The sequence below is a fragment of the Cervus elaphus genome, chromosome 28 (assembly GCF_910594005.1).
Source record: "Cervus elaphus chromosome 28, mCerEla1.1, whole genome shotgun sequence".
NCBI lineage: Eukaryota > Metazoa > Chordata > Mammalia > Artiodactyla > Cervidae > Cervus > Cervus elaphus.
The window spans coordinates 40,951,293-40,973,466 of NC_057842.1; the positions used below are offsets into that span (position 1 = coordinate 40,951,293).

The 22,174-nt window shown below is 39.8% G+C and overlaps 1 long non-coding RNA gene across 1 annotated transcript; it reads right to left on the reverse strand.

Annotated features, from left to right (window-relative positions):
• Positions 1-4,229: 4,229 nt before the first annotated feature.
• Positions 4,230-21,924, reverse strand: LOC122685536. The gene is made up of 4 exons (XR_006338428.1): positions 21,850-21,924; positions 9,771-9,848; positions 5,448-5,509; positions 4,230-4,529 (listed from the first exon to the last, which is right to left on the reverse strand). It is a non-coding gene; the product is annotated as an uncharacterized LOC122685536 (long non-coding RNA).
• Positions 21,925-22,174: the final 250 nt, after the last annotated feature.

Here is a 22,174-nt window from a genome sequence, read left to right on the forward strand (position 1 = left end):
ACATATAAAATGAAGTCCCCTCCACTAATATCCCAAATGCAGTCCCCCTGATCCATTCACCAGGTGAAAGACATTTGAGTTGTTTCCAGCTTTGGGCAATTATGCATAAAGTTGCTATAAACATTGATTTTTTAGTTTTTAGGTATGTGGGAGTGAGACTGCTTTCAGAAAACTTTTCAACTGGCTACACTCTACTTCAAAATTTGAATATATATGAATATATATTCACTCATTTATTCAACCAATAAATATTGAACAGTTACTCTATATTAGGCAATGAGAATATAGTGAACGCAGTGGTGATCAGTGTTGGTCCCAGTCCTCATAGAATTTGTTTTTAATCAAACCTCTATTAATAGACATTTAAGTTATTTCCAATTCCCCTCCCTATCATAAACAATGAGTTTTAAGATTTCAATTCAGTTATTACTGATCATCTGCTACCTACCCAAAATTTTCCTTGGAGTTTTCAAGGAAAAAAATGACCAACTGGGTAGTCATCTTGGTTGACAGAGTCAACTAACTCTAACCACAGCACTGGTTAGAGGCTGGAGGGAGGAGGGAAGGCAGATGCTAGCCTCAGGCAGCTGTTGCTATTAACTCTAGGTTAATGTGGAGGATCTGGATAATCCTTCACCTTCCTGGGCCGTGGTTTTCAAACCTTGGTGCACACCAAGATCAGAATCTTGTTAAAGCTCAGATTCCTGGACCCCACTTTGATTTAGTATGTCTGGGATGGGCTCATTAATTTGCATTTTTAACAAGTTCCCAGGTGAGGGTAACACTGCTGTTCCTAGGAACACACTTTGAGAACTGTCCTAAGCTATTTCTGGGAGTTTCTGAGCCTGATATCTTAAAATTTGGACTCTCCATCAGTGGTTAGGAATTCAGAGATCTAGAAGTATGGTATCTTTTTTAAAAAATGTTTTTTGAGGTGGACCATTTTCAGTCCTTGAATTTGTTACAATAGTGCTCTTGCTGTTTTTGTTCTGGCTCTTTGGCAGTGAGGCATGGGGGAGTTCAGCTCCTCTGCCAGGGACTGAACCCGCCCCTCCTGCCCTGGAAGGTGAAATCTGAACCACTGGGCTGCCAGGGAAGTCCCCAGAAGTAGGTATCTTTGAAGTTACTGGAGAAGTTATTCATTAATGCAGAAGAAATGTCTGTGAGTCTAGAGGCGCCTTTGTGGCATCACCTGACAACTCTAGTTCCTTGGATTTGATTCCTTTTCCTCTTTACTATCTTCATGCAGATTTTGCTGTCATGCTGGTTGGCAGGGGAACCTGTCCTTTGGCACTCTCAGCACCACCAGTATGCACAGTTGAAGGGTTCTTCTGGAGCCCTGTCTTAACATCAAGCTCCAGAATTTCCTCATCTGGGTTACAGGTGACTGTGTTTCTAGCTGCAGGAACCTACTGAAAGTTGCAAGGCGTTTACCTGAGACTTCAGGTCGTGTCCAACTCTTTGCTCAGTCGTGTCCAACTCTTAGCAACCGTACAGACTCCAGCCCTCCAGGATCCTCTGTTCACGGAATTCTCTAGGCAAGAATAGCGGAGTGGGTAGCCATTCCCTTCTCCTGGGGATCTTCCTGACCCAGGGATTGAACCTGGGTCTCCTGCGTTGCAGGCAGATTCTTTACCATCTGTGCCGCTAGGGAGTGGGCAAGTTCAAATAAGGAATTTGTGCGTTCAGTCCCCTCAGAGCAGTTTGAATTCAGTTTCACTACTCACTGGCTCCATCTCTGACTAGTTTTTCGAAAATTTCCTCATCTATAAAATGAGAACTCCTCCATCTTTCAGTTACTGTGAGAACTAACACAGTAACATATGGAAAATATTCAATACCAGATATTCCGTACAGGGTCCCTCTGTAGGACCCTCGTCACCTACTGGGAACATGGATTGAAGTTGTGGAACATCATCTGTGGGGCCTTCATCAGACTCATCACAAAGTACATGTGCATCTCTGTGTATAAGGATACTGGCATTACTCCCTCTGGGACAATGAGGCTCACTAGTGTTGGGGGCCTGCCCTCAAGTCACTCACCAGCATGCACATTATCTACAGGGGATGTAAGATAGGGGCCTACAGAGCTGCCAGGATAAGAGCCCGGAAGAGTAGGAATGTAAGGTCAGTTTGGAAGAGTGAGAGGACAAGTTGGCATGACAAAAGCATTGGAGCTCATCTTCCTGCTTTCATTTGTCATTCCCAGACACTCTAAAAGGTTAATATTACTTGTATGTTCACTATAAACATTATTCCAACAACCTGATTTTAGCTTATCTACACTTTAGTACCCATGTTTATACTCCAGTTTTACATTTTAGTAGTCAAGAATCTTCTCCTGTTGTCTTAGGCATATCTAAGCCAATGAAAATAATTTCCCTCTATGCCAGAAACTTAAAGAAGAAAATAACCAGAAGCCTTCCTTTAAAAAAGCCTGTAAAATGAACTTTAGATATAATAGAGTATTTGTGAAGCTTTCTTTTTTAATAGAAAGTCCTTAAAAAAAAAAAAAAGCACAAAAACAAACTCCACTTAGCAACGGAAACAGTAAACAATTTCAGAATGGAATGTACAGAGTGCACTCCCGTCCCGCACCCCACACTCCTAGGGTCCTCTGAGTTCCTGCTCCTTTTGTTGAAGACCCATCATGGATATGAATCTTCATTACAGGAGGGCCTGACTCTCTCCTTCTCTACATCCATACTTAGAGGAAGGGAAGATGGGGGGGTGGTGTTCCCCAAGACTTCGTCTGTAAAAGAAGTATTTTCTCACTGAAATGATGTTAAAAGTGATGTGTGGGCTTCCCTTAACTATGAACTAGATAAATTACTGAGAGGTAGGCTGAAAAGCTAATAGCCATTTTAAGATTGTTTCTATGAGAAACACATCTGTAGGTCCCCAAATTGGCTAACAACCAACAAACATTTGAAATACAATCTGTTATAGATGGGGAAATGATTGAACAATTTAAAAATTTTGATTTATACAAATTCTTTCAAGCATGCGGTAAGCCACAAAAATTTCTTGAGTCCCTGAACATGCTGTATTAACATAGTCCCTATACTGACATCTCACTTAAAGCTCAGACATAACTTGCTTTACTTTTGCATATGTCTGACATTTTCCACAATAAAAATAAAACTTGTTCGAAAAATTTTGAAAAAAAATTACTGCATTCATTAAAAAAAAAGACCCTTTCAAACATAAATTTCAAAAATCTCCAAGGGATCAACCTAGGGCAAAATTGGGAGGTGATATAAGAACCCCTAAAAAGAAGTAAAAACTTAAATTCTGAATTTCCTCCATAATATAGACAGCAAAGCAGCTATCAAAATGTTGAAAACATTTGAAATAATGGACCTATTTTAAAACCTCCAAAATGTCTTATCACTGTTTTTCATAATTGAGAATGTCTTTTAAATGTCTAAGTAAAAAAGAAAAAGAATTCATTGGAATTGATGCAAAAAAAGGAAAATGAAATTCATCTTTCAGTATATATACCTCTTTAAGATGTAGCTTGATAAAAAGTCTGCTAGACTTCCTAAAATGTAACTTTACTAAATTCAGAGTTAAAACATACACTCTTTAGATATCCACAGCCAACTAATAAATGTCTGATAATATCTTTCATATCTTTTACAAAGTGTTTTAAAAACCTACAATAGCATGATGTAAAAGAGAGCAATAATTATAGGAGACAAAATTAAATGAAATATGATATGCCTTCTATGTACCTATGAGTTACACAGAATAATCATTACCACAGATGTCCTTAGAGAACAAAGGAGAACGAGAAAGTATAAAGGTGGAGGACGGCATGGAAGATATTTTCTGTTATCTTCTACTGTGTGGTCTTTCACTGCACTATTCTTTAAACAAAAAAAGGTCTCTGCAAGGGCAAGCCCTGCTTCAAATGTCCCCTTACCCTCCTGGCTGGAGAGTAATGTGTTTGTGTAGTATATGATTACACCAGACAAGGCTGTGAACACGTGTGATTTATTCAATGATCCTATTCTGCTTCCTTTTAAAGATAAAGAATGCATTTAAGTCGATTGTGTATGAGACTGTGGTAATTCCTTAGAAGGCTCCATTCAAACAAAGAATAATATTACCTTATTTTAAAACACTAAGAGCATAGCCATTTCTCTGGTCTTCATTTTCTTTCCAGGCAATATCAATTAATACTTTCATTTATTTTTAAAGAGAAACATAAAAAACGCAAGTAATTACTTTGAAACAGTTTTAATTTTTCTTTGTAGACGCAAAACAGTCCCATAAGACATTTACTTTTCAAAAATCCTTATATACAAATAACTGTATAAGATGGAAGAAACAACTAAAAACAACATAAATCACCAACACAACAGCTCCTAACAGTAGGCCAGGTCAGGGTGCAGACCTCATGAAAACAAGCTGCTGACATTCCAAGAACTACAATCCCCAGGGAGGAATCTTGTCCTCTAACTTGCTGGGTGGCAGAGCTCCGGGGAATTACTCAAACTATGAAAATCCCCAAGCATGGTCACCTAGGGGGAAATGAGCAGACAGGCATGACTTGAGCAGGGTAATTATTTTCTTGTAGTAACAGTAAAGAAAAGTAAACTTAAGTGGTAAAGGCTGCGTGAGCTCCAACTTCAACAGGTAGCTAACTGTGCATTCTCCAGACACGGCATTTGTTAGTGAAGGCAGAACACAGCAGTGTATACTTGCCACTTGTCTTCCAAATAACAGTCTCTATTCACATTTATTGATTATAGATACATGTAAATGGTATGTAAAATAATAAAAAGATAGCAAACACCAAGGCATACTGTTCTATGTGCAGTTTATTTCACTTAATCCTCACAGTAACCCTATGAGGCGAGAACCATTATTATTCATGTTTTACCACACACAAAAAATCTAAGTCACAGGGAATTTAATTGTTTGACCAAGATCACACACCTGGAATGCAAAGCTAGGTATCTTGTCTCCAGAGCTCCTGCTTTTAATTTAGCTCCAGTTCTGCCTCATGTAATTGGATTTTTAACCCCATTATCACAGAGCTATTCTTCTAAGACTGTAAATTCTGTTTCTGCACTGTGAACTTCCATTTCTCTGAACCATTTTCATCTTCTGCCTCCCAATTCACCTTCTGGTCTCACCGGCTTCTATGAACAACCTGGACCCCTAGACATTTCAGCTGTGCCCCAAACCCCTCCCAGGCCTCTCCTACACAGGCACCAAGGCGGCCGCCTGCACTGGCGATCTCGGTTGCTACCACTGCTTTTCAAAGCATTGCTGCTGACCTGAGAAAAAGTCCTGCTGTTGGTCAGTAAGTGGGCCTCACGACTGCTCAGCAGTCCTTTCACTGAGACTGTACAGTGTCCATAGCAGCTGTTCCAAACTTCTTCCAGGATTAAATCCCCCAATGCACCCATCTAGCCCTTTGCAGATTATCTTACCATGGCTTTATTGAAAATTCATCCAAAGTAGGGTTGTCAAAATGCAGGTTGCCAGGAGTTATCTGAATTTCAAATAAATAAGGAAACATATTTTAGGGTAAATGTGTCCCAAATACCACATTACAGAAATATTTAAATGGTATTTAAACTAATAAAAATAGCAAACTATGTACCGAGAGCCTATCAAATATTGTATGACATGCCATGAGTGCTCAGTCATGTCCGGATCTTTGCAACTCTATGGACTGGAGCCTGTCAGGCTCCTCTGTCCATGGGATTTCCCAGGCAAGAATACTGGAGTGGGTTGCCATTTCCTTCTCCAGCCAAATATTGTATAGAACATAGTTAATACTAAAAACTTGTTTATTGTTTACCTGAAGTTTAAATTTTACTGGGCATCTTGAATTTAATTTGCTAAATCTAATTCAAATTCCCAGAAGTATTCTTCCTTTTTTTCAAAGGTTAATTCTCTGACCCACGGTATTGATCTTTCTCCTTACTTCACTTTCTTCTTCATCCTACATATTCCTTTGTCTCTACTTTCTCGCATGCTCCTGTCATTCCTACTATGGTATTAATGGTCTCAATTCTTCACCCCTGTGTGAACCCATGCCTTTATCACATCACTTTGCAATTTCTCTAGAGAGGTGGTTTCTATTTCCCAAGCCTGGACTCTGGGCCTGGTCACATAAGACGGCCAATACAATGAGGCAAAAGTGCCAGTGTGCGAGTTTGGAATATAGACCTCAAGAAGCCTTGTACATTTCTGCTTGCCCTCTTAAGACTCATCTTCCAGATAAGAAAAAAGAAAAAAAAAATCTGAAGAAAAACAACACTAATTTGAAAAGATACGTGCACTCCAAAGTTCACAGCAGCATAACTGCCAAGACATGGAAGCAACCTAAATGTCCATCAACAGATGAATGGATAAAGAAGATGTGGTACCTATGTATGATGGAATACTACTCAGTCATAAAAAAGGATGAAAATTTTGCTATTTGCAGCAAAATGGATGGACTTTATGCTAAATGAAATAAGTCAGAGAAAAATACTGTATATCACTTATGTGGACTCTAAAAAACACAAGAAACTAGCGAATTTGGTAAAAAAAGCAGACTTACAGATATAGAGAACTAGTGGTTAACAGTGGGGAGAGAGTGGGGGAGGGGCAATATAGGGGTCAGGAATTAAGAGGTACAAACTATTCTATATAAAATAAGCTACAAGGATATATTGTACAACACAGGACACACAGCTAATATTTTATAATTATAAATGAGTATAGCCTTTTAAAATGTGAATCACTATATTGTTCACCTGTAATTTACATAATATTGCATACCAACTGTACTATAATTTTAAAAACACTACAATGAAAAAAAAAGCCAAAAACAAACCTCCTCTTCCATCTCCATGAGAAAGACACGCTAAGGCAAGTCAGAGTCCCAGGAGGATGACAGATATGTGAAATAGAGCCCAGCCTATAGGAAAGCCCCCAATAGGTTTTCAGATGTATGAGCAAGCCCAGCAGAGATCAGCCAATCCTCAGACACTTGAGCTATAATAATTACTGTCTTAAGCCACTGTGTTTTAGAATGTTTGTTATTCAGCAATAGCTAACTTGAGACATTTATCCCAACTTTCTTTCTTGCACTCCTAACCTACTGCAAAAAGTATCCTGTATTTTTTTTCTTTTTTACCTTTGTTCTCTCACTACTTATTTTTGTTATCTGTACCACTTTTCTCTCAATTGACACCAAAACCTCTTAATGGTCTGTCCAACCAGTTTGGCCTCTATATAGCACCTGACACCTCCGTAAAAATCCCCCGCTCTTGGACTGCACTACTATCAACTTCTTTGACTGTTTCATCCACTTTAGGGGTTTATCTTCTCTTACAGTCTTCTGGGAGTTTATTCATTTCCCCCCAAAGCAAATGCCATTGATTTGACTCACACCTTTATCTCCACCCCCAAACTCCCATCTAAGCTGTAGTTCAATTGGTTTTCAAACTACAGTGTGCATTAGAATCACCCAGAGGGCTTACTGATATTCAGATTGCCAGGGCCCTGTTCCTCAAGTTTCATATTCAGTTAGTCTGGGGTGGGGCCTGAGAATTTACATTTCTAAAAGTTCTTAGGTAATGCTGATACATCACTTTGAAAACCACTCTTCTAGTTTCATATTTCTAACTAACAGTCTCCACCTGGTTATCCACAGGTGCATCAAAGGTCACATACAGTGTCAATTAGAGGTTTTTTTATTGTAAGCCCTTGGAACCAATTTGGGCTAACTATAGCAAAACAAGAATTTATTAGGGAGTTCACAGAATCAACGTGAAGGCTGGTAAACCGTGTTCCAAATAAGACAGGTACAAGAAAAGAGCCTACTTGACAGTAGAAACATTACCTCTAAGTCAGAAGAAGTAAACAGTGTTTCTTGTGTTCTTAAGTCTCTCTGCTCAAGATTCATTCCAAATGAGAGTCCTTTACCCAACCCTGAGTTGCACCAGGGCAGCAATAGAAAGGATTATGGTGGAAGTAGCCACAAAGGACTCCTTTTCTTTCTTACTGTCTTAGTTTAGACCCTCATAATCAAGCAGGTGGATTACTACAACAACCTCTTAACTGGTTTTCTTGCCCCTGATCTAACCTCCAGTTCATTCTCCTCATCTTCACATCATCTTCAGTTATCTCTCTAAGACATGTCATTTTCTTCTTTGCCTTCTCTGGTGTAGTGTTCCTGTCTTGTCTTGTTTTAAGTAATAAGTTACTTCTCTTTATGTGCAAGTGGTTGGGATACTTTTGCCTCAGCAGACTCATAAAATGGAAAAGTAGTTTTAGAAGGTAGGGAATACGTTCTGTTGTAAAATGAGGATCTAACTCCCTAGCAAGGATCAGAAGTGGTCCCAAAGGTCTGCATTGAGACCCCTCTAGGAGCCTTTAAGAGATCAATATCTCATGAGACTAAAGACAAGGACCTAGCCCTCAGTTGTATTACCAGCACTGGACTCAAAACAGGCACTTAATGAAATCATCTCCAGGCCCTCCTTACTTTAGGTTAGTATATGTGTTAGCCTCCTAACTGACTTCCTGGTCTGTAGTCTCTGCCTGCCTATCTCCTTACTACCAAATCCTTCCTGTATAGCAATGCTAAATCAAACCGATCATCATTTCCTGCTCAAAACTATCAGACTCCCCAAAACATGCTTGCCAACTGTAAACCCCTCAGTATTCAAAGCCTTCCATAATCTGGTTTCAACAAACTTTTCAAGGCTTTCTTCCACTTGTTACTTATACTGTTAACCTTGTCTAGACAAACAAGGTTTTTTCAATAAAACCTTTTCTGCTCTTATTGGTTTGGTTCCACTTTTTTTGAAATGTGTTTGTCCCATGGCGTATACTCTACCCTACCCCACCTTCAAAGTCTAGTTAGCATTTGTCAGTGTGAGTGTGCAAGCCAAGTTGCTTCAGTCATGTCTGATTACTTGTGACCCCAAGGACTGTAGCCCACCAGGCTACTCTGTCCATGGGATTCTCTAGGCAAGACCATGGAGTGTGTTGCCATGCCCTTCTCCCAGGGATCTGCCCAACCCAGGGATCAAACCTGGGTCTCCTATGCCTCCTGTATTTGCAGGCAGGTTCTTTACCACTAGCACCACCTGAGAAGTCAGTGTTCCTAATCTTTTTTAATCCATGACTCACATTTCAGGTTCTTTTGGTCATGCCCTCTTGTACCACATACCTGTTAACTCCCGAGTTAAGGATCTTTCTATTTGGAACTTTTTAAAACTAATGTCTTGTTTGTATAAATACTTCATAAGAGTTGAACACATACTATCTTAAACTTCATTATAAGCTTGTATTATCTGTTTTACAGGATTTCAAGAGCATTAAGAAGTTTTCTATTACTAAATTTTCTGTATTTCCCAGAAACTACTCTAGTGCCTTACACATAGTAGTGGTGATTATAATCTGTTGCACAAGTGGATGTGTATAATATGGGGCTAGTGTTTGGGACTGATCCCTTATAGAAAGCAGTCAGTGGCTGCATCAGAATTCCTGAACTGCTGGAATCAAGGGATATAAGTCTTGGTGCTCAGAACTAGGAGGTGAGTCTAAAACCAAAGATGACCAGGTTGTAGTCAGATGCCAGGAGGCCAAACACAAACATCAATTAAAAAGATCCAAAGGCCAAACCTGAGACAATGTGGAGAGCAAACGGTATGGAGTAAGGCAAAGCAAAGTAGAAATAACAGGTTCATAATAAGTGGATGGGGGTCTGGGATAGTAGAGTTCTTTAGGGGCTTATGCATCGCACTTACCAAATCAAAAGGAGTGGTTTGTTGGTAGAATGGAGTTGCCTATGAATCAGAAGTTGGGCTGGCAGCCATTTATCATTTCTAGCAAAGAAACACATACATGGAAATAAATTTATAATTGCAAACCTATAATTGCAAAATATAAATCAATTTGCTTTGAGAGATTTAATTTGAGCTCCATTTTCTTGCTTCTGCCTTGTCTCCTTAATTTATTTGATAGTTTTGCACAAGATTACATACAAGTTCTAATGTATTTTTTTCCTTTATATTACTGGATAGAGAAAAACACTTTTAAGAGATATAATATCATAGTACTCAATACCAAATACGTAAATTCAGAAAAAAAATTTTGCTATATTTTTTAGATTTTTAATCTACCAATTAGTAAAGCTACAGTAAGAAAATGGTACCTAATAAGTGACAGGCAAGGAAGTCTGGTGTGCTGCTGCCCATTGGATCACAAAGAGTCGGACACAACTTAACCACTGAAAAACACGACCCTGATAACCACTGATTTTCCTACATTGACTGTTCACAGCCTGGAAAATTCCAAGAATATTTCACAAAGGTTTTTAAAAAATTTTTAACATAAAACAAAAAAATCCTAATTACCAGAAATGCCTATTTTATTATTGAGAGCTCTAAAGAGTTTAATGCCTACAGCTACCTTTCCTTATCAAACATTTGTTTGGTTTGCCTGTCAGTCTGTGCGGTTGAGTTGAGCAGCTCTCTACCACACACAGTGTTTTCTTATACTAATTAGCAGCAAGCACTGTGGCAAAAACTAATGTCCACATGAAATGCACAGCAAAATTCACTTTAAATTCTATTGTAAACATGCAGTAGTCCTTGGCATGAATTGTAAAATAAATTTTGTTTTGAATTAAACGCTGAAAAAGTATACTTTTAAAACCTATATTATTTTTTCTGATATTACTGAGACAAGGATAAGCTCCCATATTAATTTCTTTAAAAGTCAGTATTGGGCAAGCAATGTAGAAGAATAGGAAGATGACTTACCAAGGAGCTAGGTGATCTGGATCCCACATACTCTTTGGGGTTTTAGGCAAGTTACTTATTCTAAATCTCAATTTCCTCATTATAAAATCTAAAGACCTGAATTAGCTTAACGGTTCTTTAGAGGAAGAGGCATTAGAACTTGGTATTTCTGACTTGGTAGATGTGGGAAGGGAGAGTCTGGGTAAGTGTGACTTTACAATACTTCATGGGTGATCCTGACACATATTACTGGGTTAAGAACCAACGGAATAAACCATTTCATGGGTCTTTTGCAATTCTAAAACTCTACTTGTTATGTTCAATCAATGGAATTTTAATAGCTCCCAGCTTTCATCATTATTCTCTTCTTAATGAATATTATTTTAGGTAAATCCAAGTAGTCTCTAGTTGTTATAACTCCGGGCCAGAGGCCTAAGGCTCAGCTCACTTGAGTCATTTCATTCTTGCCTTTCCCAGCTTCCCCTTTCCATCATTTCTTAATGAAGTGTATTTCAGGTAATAAAGAAGCTGTAATTATTACTAATAATACTGTTGTTGTGTAGTCGTTCAGTTGTGTCCGACTCTTTGTGACCCTGTGGACTGCAGCACGCCAGGCTTCCCTGTCCTTCACTATCTCCCTGAGTCTGCTCAAACATGTCCACTGAGTCAAAGATGCCATCCAAACATCTTACCCTCTGTCGCCCTCTTCTCTTCCTGCCTTCCATCTTTCCCAACATCAAGGTTTTTTCCTGTGAGTTGGCTCTTCACATCAGGTGGCCAAAGTACTGGAGCTTCAGCTTCAGCATCAGTCCTCCCAATGAATAATAATTTATTATTCTAAGTTATGAATAATAGCTTACAGTTACTGGGTGCTTACCAGTTCTAAGGTATTAACTCATTTAAAGCACATAATTCAACCTTCTGCCAATGCAAGAGACACAGGTTCAATTCCTGGGTCAGGAAGATTCCCCTGGAGAAAGGCAGAGCAACACACTCCAGTATTCTTGCCTGGAAAATCCCATGGACAAAGGGGCTTGATGGGCTCCATCTATGGGGTTGCAAAACAATCGGATACAACTTAGTAACTAAAACAACGATTCAATCCTCAAAACCACTCTGTGAGGTAGGAACTTAGTATTATCATCTGTGTATCATGGATGGGAGAGCTGAGGTACAGAAAGTAATCCACCCAAAATCACAGAGCAGGGACCCAGGGAAGCTGGGCTGTAGACTCTGAATTCTTAACCATGCTGCCACTCAATAAACATGTACAAACATACACACTGCTGTTGTCCATCCATGCAGCACTGCTTTCCCTGCTACTTCAGTGGGGAAAAGAAGTGTGTTCTTAGAGATCTGTGGGATCAGAAATGATGGAAAGGGGAAGCTGGGAAAGGCAAGAATGAAATGACTCAAGTGAGCTGAGCCTTAGGCCTCTGGCCCCAAGTTACAACTGGGGACTAGCTGGATTTGCCTCTAAAAGGCTAAGTATCGTAGTAGTGATTTCCCTTCCATTATCATTTCATTCCATAATGTTTGAGACTGTTCTTTTTGACTATTCAAATATTAATTTTAAAAACATTAAAAATTTACCTTATTGGATAGACAAGACCCCAAACTATTGATATAACATAAAACAGGAAAGTGAGCACAAAAGCTAAATTAGAGAATCAGAGAGAGGTTAATGTAATTGAAATGATTCAGCCTAATACTACTTTTGGGTATACAAAGAATTTATAACATTGTATCTTGGTTTATGAAGCATGCAGTTCAGATGAGTAGAGACTAATACATTATAAAGAAAACTTTCTCTTCCCAATAGTATGTATAGAGAATGATCCAGCCGGGATTGGAGGTCCTGAATTTAGTGTTACCGACAAACTAACAATTTAGCGTTACCAACAAAGGTGAATTTATTGCACTGACAAAAGTCTGTCTAGTCAAAGCTATGGTTTCTTCAGTAGTCATGTATGGATGTGAGAGTTGAACATATAAAGAAGGCTGAGCACTGAAGAACTGACACTTTTGAATTGTGGTGCTGGAGAAGACTCTTGAGAGTCCCTTGGATTGCAAGATCAAACCAGTCAATCCTAAAGGAAATCAGTCCTAAATATTCATTGGAAGGACTGATGCTGAAGCTGAAACTCCAATACTTTGGCCACCTGATGCGAAGAACTGACTGGAAAAGACCCTGATGCTGGGAAAGATTGAAGGCAGGAGGAGAAGGGGACGACAGAGGATGAGATGGTTGGATGGCATCACCGACTCGATGGACATGAGTTTGAACATGCTCTGGGAGTTGATGACTGACAGGAAGTCTGGTGTGCTGCAGTCCATGGGATCTCAGAGTCAGACATGACTGAGCGACTGAACTGAACTGCCAATATGCACAGCAGTTATTTTTTTCTCTCTGGGGGCACTCAGCAACCTGGGAGCAGACACCTGGTTAAACTGGTGTTTTCCCAGGTGATACCAGGGCAACACAGCAAAGGAGACATGGTTCCTGGCAAGAGTGATAATTTAAAACAGAATGCAGCAGGAGACAAAAGAAGTGAAGGCAGGAGAAGGCTAATAGGGAGAAAGAAGTCAAATCTCTGGAATGGAGTTCCCAACTCAGAGAAACCTGAGAAGGGAGAGGCTGCAGTGGAGTTGGGAAGAGCACTGGAAACAAGATGTCAGGGAACTGAGAATTTCTGTACTGGGAGTAACTGAGACAGCGAGTTAGGATGAAAGTTCTGGCCAGACGTGAAGTCTGTATTTCTGAAGTCAGAGGTGAAACACAGTGGGTATATGACCAGATTCTCGATGTGGCAACAGAAGCGAGAGGCTGAAGATCACATCAAGGAACTCTGAGGCTGGTGCTAGGAAGCTGTCTCTTTGGGTGATGCATGTACTCAGGATGAGGGCAGGAATGTAGATAAAGAGGAAGATGTAGCCAAGTGTCATGGTCATTAATAAATTAAGTTCTGAAAGACCTTGGATATGCTTAGTACAGGGGACTGTGTATTCTAGAAAGGTATCTTTCTCCCTTATTTATATGTTTCCAGTCTAAGAACAATTCACATTAATGCAGAAGCAGCAGCTTAAGAAAAATGAGTAATGTTTGCCCTCATTCTTAAGACTAATCTTTGCTGTACTTTTTAAACTTGGCAAGAACCTCTGCTTCACATTTTAAAAAATATTTGGTTGTGCTAAGTGTTAGCAGCAGCATGCGTGGTCTTTGATCTTAGCTGGCACGTGGGATCTGGTTCCCCAACCAGGAATCGAACCCAGGGCCCTGCATCGGGAGAGTGGAGTCTCAGTGGATCATCTGGGAAGTCCCATATTTTCATCCTAAGGCTAGGTCTGCTAAAGTCGAATGAAAAATGAAATTACTCGCTACTTTAGGCAAAAAAAAAAAATAACAACTCAGTTCCCTGCTGTCATAAATTTGTGGAAATAAATGTTTTAAAAACAAATTACAATTCAACTGCCCTAGTTCTGGTTTGAAAACATCTGGTGAGACCACTGGGTACAGTTTCCCACTACTCTTTAAAAAAATTTTTTTAAAGATATAAAGACACACATACAAAGGTTTCTTATGATCTTGAAGGAACAGGTTGGCATGTTATTTACTGACAGGCTGACCTTTATACAAACAACACCCACCTTCAACAAGCTGAAATTACTGTTACTGATGACTTCAGAATATTGTCTGCTTCAGAGAGCAGCAAGTTTTGTCCAAGTAATACAGAAGTGGCTATATTGGACACCATTTTGTCAGCAAATGGTGCAAGGCAGAGGGCAGGGGAAAATTATTTCTGCAGTACCAGCCATATGTGTGATACTGTGCAAGGAAAAAAATGAAATGTCAAAATGTCAAGAAACTTAAAATTTATTGGTCAATTACATAATACTTTAGCACAGAGCTAGGTCTTACATTTTTTGAATCACCCTTGGCATCTAACATAGGCCTTTATAGATACCAACCAGAAGTTAACAAAAAGTTAAAACAATACAAAATGCTTGGAAGGAGTAAAATACATGCTTAATATAGGTGACCAAGAGAAAACAGCTAAACTTGTGTCATTACAATCTATGAAAAATCTTGCTTCTATTTTTAAGCATGTACTGACACAGGAAGGTCCCTATTGTTACCCTTACTTTTACCCAGATAACTCCTCTTCCTCCTTAAATATTAACTTGAGTCATATTCCTCAAGAAAGTCTTTATTCTTCTCTCTTGACTAAGCTGGACAGCTTTGTCATGTGAGAATGGCACCCTGTTCTTTTGAAGTATTTGGTCATCTCAAATGATCTGTTTAATAGCTGTCTTTTCCACTAGACCAGGGGTCAGTAAACAATAGCTCATGGATCAAATCCAGCCCCACTGCCTGTTTTTTAAATAAAGTTTTATTGGAATTCACTCTTCCATATATGTGTGATTCATGATTGTTTTTGTGTTTCTGTGGCAAAGTTGAGTAGTTTGTAGAGACCATACGGCCTGAAAAGCCTAAAATTTATCTGTCCCTTTATAGGAAAAATTTCCCAAACCCTGCACTAGACTATAAGAATGAAGGCTGAAATCATGCCCGTCACTTTCACTTCTATATTCCTAGCACCTAGCATAATAACTGGCACCTAAGTATTTTTGGACTAACTTCAACCTCAAGCTTTAACCCATTTTATCAGTGATACGCATGAGGTCACATTAATTGGCCTGTGTTTATAACAGCATTATAATCACTGCTTATCCAGATAATGACTATAGTATTCTAGTTGGGGGGGGGGGGTGAACAAAAATTAAATAATACACATATGAATGGGTTACTGCAACCAGAGGTAAGTGCTATGGAAAAAAAAAAAAAAACACAGTACAATTAGAGTGTGTAATAGAGAAACATAATCAAATACAGAGTTTGGGAAGCCCTCCATAAGTGACCTTTGACCTGAAATTTAAAGAGTAAACTAACTAGGCAAAAGAGGTGGAGAGTGGAAGAACAAACCAGGCAGAAAGAAAATCATACACAGCTCTCTCCTCTTTGCAGAGGAAGAACATAGCATGTATGGAGAACTGATGCTCTTGTCAAATAATAAACAGTAAAGTAAGTTCCTGCAAAGTTAAGAGTAGGATCCAAAACAGAGCTAATCACTGTGATATTTTTAACATAAAATTTGAAACACTCTGTTACTGGCCAACAATAGGAAAATGGAAGCTATTGTACGTCCATGACACAGTGTATTCTTCATCCATTAGAATAATGTATACAAAGAATTGTCATTTGCATGGGGAATGTTTCTGCCTCAATGTAGAGGGAAAAAAGAACCCAAGAGATTATTTCCATTATGTAAAGTATTTATTGAAAAATTTTCTAGGGAAAAAATGGACTAAAATGTTAATCATAACTGCCTTTGGGTGGAATTGAATGTCCTATATTTTATGGTTCTTCATATTTTCTTTCCTATGCATTTCAAACCTTTAAGATTAGAGAAACATTTTACTGAAATAAGGAAACACAAGTGTTGGTCTGTGATCTACACATCTGACAGTAAATAGTCTTTCCTAGCTCCTGGAATGGGGATGTAAAATGAGGATCAAAACCCAGGAGAGTTCACTGTCAATAACAACAATTATTGGTGGAAGTTCTCCTGGAGTGTGATTTAAGCTATGAATATTTAAGTGCAGTGGGGACTTTGGGGCCAGGGAAAACTACCCTGAGATATGTCTACAGACACTTACTTTTAAGATTTTGTATTTTGATTATTTAAACTGAGAACTTAAACTAACCTTACTCATTATATGGGTTTGGTTTCTTCTGGCCTAGGCATAATCCATTGGAAATGCCCCAATATTAGTTCTGGATATGTAATTTAAATGAGGGTCCTAGAGAGTGCAAGCATCAGCTCTAATATTACTCTATTCTGAAAGCTTCTTTTTGTTTCTCAAACATCTTCTTTAATTTATAGGCTCATTGGTCTCTCCCTTAAAACTACTACTGCTGATTTATGGAAGTGGAAGAGTTGAAAGTTGTTTTTGGAAAGTTTTGTTTCTCCCTGTGACTGAGTAGATTAACTGGTTAAAAACATAAGAACAGAAAAATTCAGCTCTCACCACAATGATTAATTTTACTGTTGTTCAATTTTTTAAGAAGAGACATAAAACTCCATTCTTTTAGTAAAAAAATATTTTATTAATCGTTCAGGCAATACATATTTATATGCCTATCTTATAACCAGATGGCTGCTGTGAATAAATTGGGGAAACCTGCATGAAGTCTTTTTGAGAGCGAACAGTTGATGGCAACTGCCTCCAGAGTTTGCCATACTTACCTAGGTCTTCCAAATCCCTTCCGGGAGGAAATGAGTTTCTTTTCCATCATGGTTTCATAGAGGCCAGACACTGTATGAAGGACTGAGTAGAAATTTCCCTTAGAAAAGATCAACTACCATATATATGCAAGTGACACATAAAACTCACTGGTCCCCTTTAAATTTTCATTCCCAAATGTTTGCTTCATCACCAAGGTCGCTGGTATTATTTTTCTGACAATGGAAAGAAAAGATTACCATAATTCTGCTCTCCCAGGTATGAGAATTTTGAAATCTTTTTAACTCAACTCTGTATTTTGCTCTGCTTGAGAATCCAAAGCAAAAATTGCACATGACCTTTCCTAGATCTGTAATGATCATGGTTTCTAGCTGCAGACAGCGGAGTCCACTCCAGGAGCTCAGTAGAGAGAAGTAACTCCCTCTTTGGGGGCATTTAGAAATACATGGGGGCATTTTTATCACAGTGGAATGTAGTGCCCAGGGGTCAGGGATGTTAAATATCCTGCACAATAAAGAATTGTTTCATCCAAAATATCAGAGAACTCCCCTTGAGAAACATTGAGCTCCGGGTCAGCTTCATGGGCGCAAACTGTGCGGTCACACAGGCCCACTGCTCGGTTTCACGCTCTGCCGTTACCATGCTGAAACTCTTCATACTTTTATGTCTGAATGTCTGTTTTACAAAAGAAGTCAGTGGTACAATGGATCATACAGCCAAGGAGAGGAGGCAACCTCTTTGTCTCTTTCCTTACTACCCAGTTTGCATACATCAGTATAATGCCTCCCAAGGATTATGATGAACCTAAGCAGTACAGGAACTCAGAGAGTTACAAAGTGGCTACAAGGCAAACATGTTACATCAGTGACTGATTTAGTGGAGGCACTGACAGTTCTAAGAGGCAATGCTTTCCATTTCAACCAGAACTTGTGTCAGGTATAGAAAGAAGACAGTAGCATCCTAAGACACACAAGTGACCAAGTAACTCTATCATATCCTTTCTTGTTGTGTGTTACTTTCCTGTATGACTATTTTCACTGAAAATGATGACACAGAAGGAAGGGGAAAGGTAGGGCAACCCATAGTTCCTTTCAGTTCAGTCCTTCCTTACTCAGGTTGATAGGCTGTGCTCATACCAAGAAGGGAAAGAAATAGCTGAGTTGGTTGTATGCAGTATTTACACTGCTTGAAAAGCACAAAATACATCCTTGTGACATGTATAAACTACAAAACATGAACTGTGTAGTTTTGGTGATTTCGTGTATGAGTTAAACGCTCTTCTATTTGCATCTATAAATGGCACTGCACAATTAAAGATAAATGGTAAAATTCATGCTAATAATCTAAAATTCTAATTTTTCTATACTCAGAATAACATGAAAACATAAATTTAAAAAAACAGCATGACAAAAGAAAGAAAAAGCCTAATATTTCAGTACATGTAATGGCAATTTTTTTCCTGCTTTGTGAACAGGGGCCCTACATTTTTCATTTTGCTCTGGGCTCAACAAACTGTGTAGTTGACTGTGACTGAGCTAGTTTAAGCAGAAAGGGATTAAAGGATACTACTTAGCTCATAGATCTCTGAGAGGACCAGACAATCAGGCTTGGATAATACATCGCTAGAAACAACATCCAGAAAAAAACCACACCAGGAAGAACATTCATCCCACATCACATTGCTATTCTAGCAGAAACCCACCATGGCACCACTTGCCAGTCAGCACCTATGACTCCCAAAATGCCAGAATTCCTCCCCAGCCACTCAAGAATCAGACACCTCTGCCATGGTGTTTGCCAGAAAATCCCATTGCCTTGAGTGCAGTAGAGGCACTGTGTTGCTCATTTTCAGGTCTGTGTCTTGAATGGGCGCATTTGATTGCTGGAAACTAGGTCGCATGGAGTGAAAGGCTGAAGCTAGCTGAAGAAATCAGCTTCTTCTCCAACTAACTCCCCATTCAGTGAAACCAATTTGATAGCTTGGGAGTATTCACACAATGAAAATTGGTCAGTACTAGAAATCAGGGTCTTTCCCCTCCTCCAGCCATCCTTAATGACTTACCAGCACACCACTCATCCATGCCAGTACTCCAGTTGCAAGGCAGTGTTGAAACAGTATTTTAAAATTTTCTAACTTCTAAAGTACAGAAAAGCAAGCTAGAAGGGGGTTGGATAAGTGTTGAGTAAGCCGTCTTATAATATCTGCCAAAAAATTATGGTATCCATTGTTTTCTGTTCTAGATTATAAATTGCTAAGAGGCAGATGCTAATAGACATTGAACAGTATTGGTATAAAAGGCTGAGCAGGCTTTTAGTAAAGGCATGACATGATGAGCATAGGTCAGTGAACTAGAAGAGATGATCAAATGTTGATTGATACGACTATAATACATTTCTATGATGCTAGACTGTAAAATCTCTAAGAGCAGGAACCATGTCTGCTTTCTCACTATATTTCAAATCACTTGGCAAACAGTCACTTAACAGTAACAACAACTCAAATAGATGCTCTAAGGTTATTGAGTATAGCGTTCAATTTTGGCATTTCTCATATTGTATGTCGGTAAGAGTTTCAAATGATTTTACTATTTTCAGACGAGTTAAATGTCTGGATGTCAAAGTTTATGATGATACTTTCACATACATTATCTCATAATATCCCATAAAAGTTAAAACAGGAATTACTCTCCATTTAATAGATGAGGAAAGAAACCCTCCAAAACAGTTATCGTTCCAAACTCATTTACCTAGTAAATGATGGTTTTTCATTCTCTAACTTGAGTGTCCAGAGCTCTTTCTCACCTCTGAAGAATATATTGACAAAACACATTTGACAGTGATTAATTAGGGGAGTACTGTCAGGTTTTCAACCTGAGCATTAATTTAATTACATGCAACTGGACACAATATCCTAATTTCATGCTGCAAATGTTTCTCTTCAAGAGTGAACTTTCCTTCCTTGGAGTTCTAGAAGGATCTGAATGGTGGTTCCAACTGCCTTTTCTTAAAGTAAATATTGATTTAAGAGGTAGGAGAAAAGAAAACATTTTCTAGAAATAGCTAATCTGTGAATTTGATGGTTGGTAATTGTTTAGTCACTAAATTGTGTTCAACTCTTGTGACCCATGGATTGTAGCTCACCAGGTTCCTCTGTCAATGGGATTTCCTAGGCAAGAACACTTTTACCTTTTTCTAGTTAGGAATAGTATAAATATTATGGATTTACTAGATTGTAATATAGTACAGGCACTCATGATTTTGTATTACCGAAGAACCATGACAGTGGTGGGTGGAGTTGCTAACAATACAGATTTCCAGGTCCCATCCCTCAAAAATGTGATTTAGTAAGGGCCAAACTATTAAATCTTTTTTCAAATATTAAACTTTAAAGAACACTCTAGTGGCATAGAATACTGTGAGAATCACTGGTACTGTGCATTTGATATTCAGTTTGTACAAGGTATTTTTCCAGAAAGTGCATTTTGTATGGTAGTCCTTTTTTAAAATCACTTCCATTGCCTTCTAAAACTTAAAATCAACTTAAGAGATTTTGCCTCTTAAAATACTAGGTAATTTTCTGTATATTAGTAGAAATCTTGCTACCTATGTTTATAATCATGCTCTCAGGTTGAAAACGCAGGCTAATATGATGTGGTAATCAGTCTCGAATTCCCTGGAGCACAGATTCTTATTAGCATTGTATGTCATGGAATTTATAGACAGCTTACCAGTGCTCTGTCCCTTTGAGCCTTCTGGTTTTCCTACTTTGAGAACTACAGTATTTCCAAATGAGGATCTCTCACAACACTTCAAATATATAGCAACCTACTAACCATTAAAATACACCTGGAAATACATGTATGAAAGAATGATCTCTAATTTGGGTAGACTGAAAATGACTGTCAAAAGTCCTAATTCAGTGGCATATTTCAAACTTGAAAACACGGTTTCTGCCGTCTACTGCTTAAATAATTTTGCTGGGAAGAAACTCTTATAAATTTTTACGTGAAAACTCTCGTTTCACAGATGAGCAAACAGAGGCCCCGAAAAAAAAACCAATTTGTCCAAGGTCACGCCCAGTGTTAGTGCCCAAGTCAGACAAAAAACCTAACGGTTCCAATATCATGGACAACTCAGCTGCATCGCCTACTACCCGGTTTTTTCCCCCCTCTCGCTTTCACAACTGCACCCCCTCCTTTTTGGATGAAGTTGTTTTGTCTAACGGTCCTTCCCTTTTGCTTTCTGGCCTTAGGCTAGTTAACCCTCACACAAACCATTAATGAATAACACTGGGAGTCCACATCTGATGCGGTGACTTTCACGGGCCTTTTCTTTGGCCGAAAATTTCGCTGAAGGGCTCTTAATCCTACATTCCGCCGGGGAAGGGAGGGGAGGAGGGAGGTCACTGGGAACTGACAAGTCCTTACATGTCCAGGCGCGCGCCCGGGACGCAGCCTGCAGGCCCCGGGAGGAAACCAAGGAAGGATATACTACGGCGAGAGGGAAGCACAGGGGCGGGAGAAAAACACCGCGGTGGGAAATCCCTGGGCACTGGATCTGCCAACCCCTGGCAAAGATGAGTAGAGCCGAGCGTGAATAAATCTCATTAAGCGGCCGGGTGCAGACACTGCAGAACGACGGCGGAGAAGGAGGGGGCCCGGCGTCTCGCACGTTCGGGAGGGAGCGGCGGGGCGGCCCTTTTATAGGCCGAAGCCCGCGCTCGCGCGCCCCCGCCCCTCGCACCGCCCCTGGGCCACGCGCTAGGCCGCGGCGTTACCTGAGAAGGGCCGGCTGCGTCCGCCGCCCCCGCCTCCCGCGAGGCCGCGGCGGCACGAGATCTGCGCCTCGCCTCCTCCCCCCCACCCCGCCCCACTCCCGCGGGCGGGTTTTCTTACCTTGTAAAAGGCCGTTTCCGCGGCTGCCCCCGCCTTCTCTGCAGGATGTGAAATGGCGGTCGGCGAAGCGAGCGCGATCGCCGCGGCTCCGGCCAATCCCGCCTAGCCGCCAAAAAACGACCCTGAACACTGGCGCCCCCCTCCCCGCCGGGCCCTCCGAGCCCATCCATGACATCGGTGCTCCACCGCCCCCCTCCCTCCGCTGCC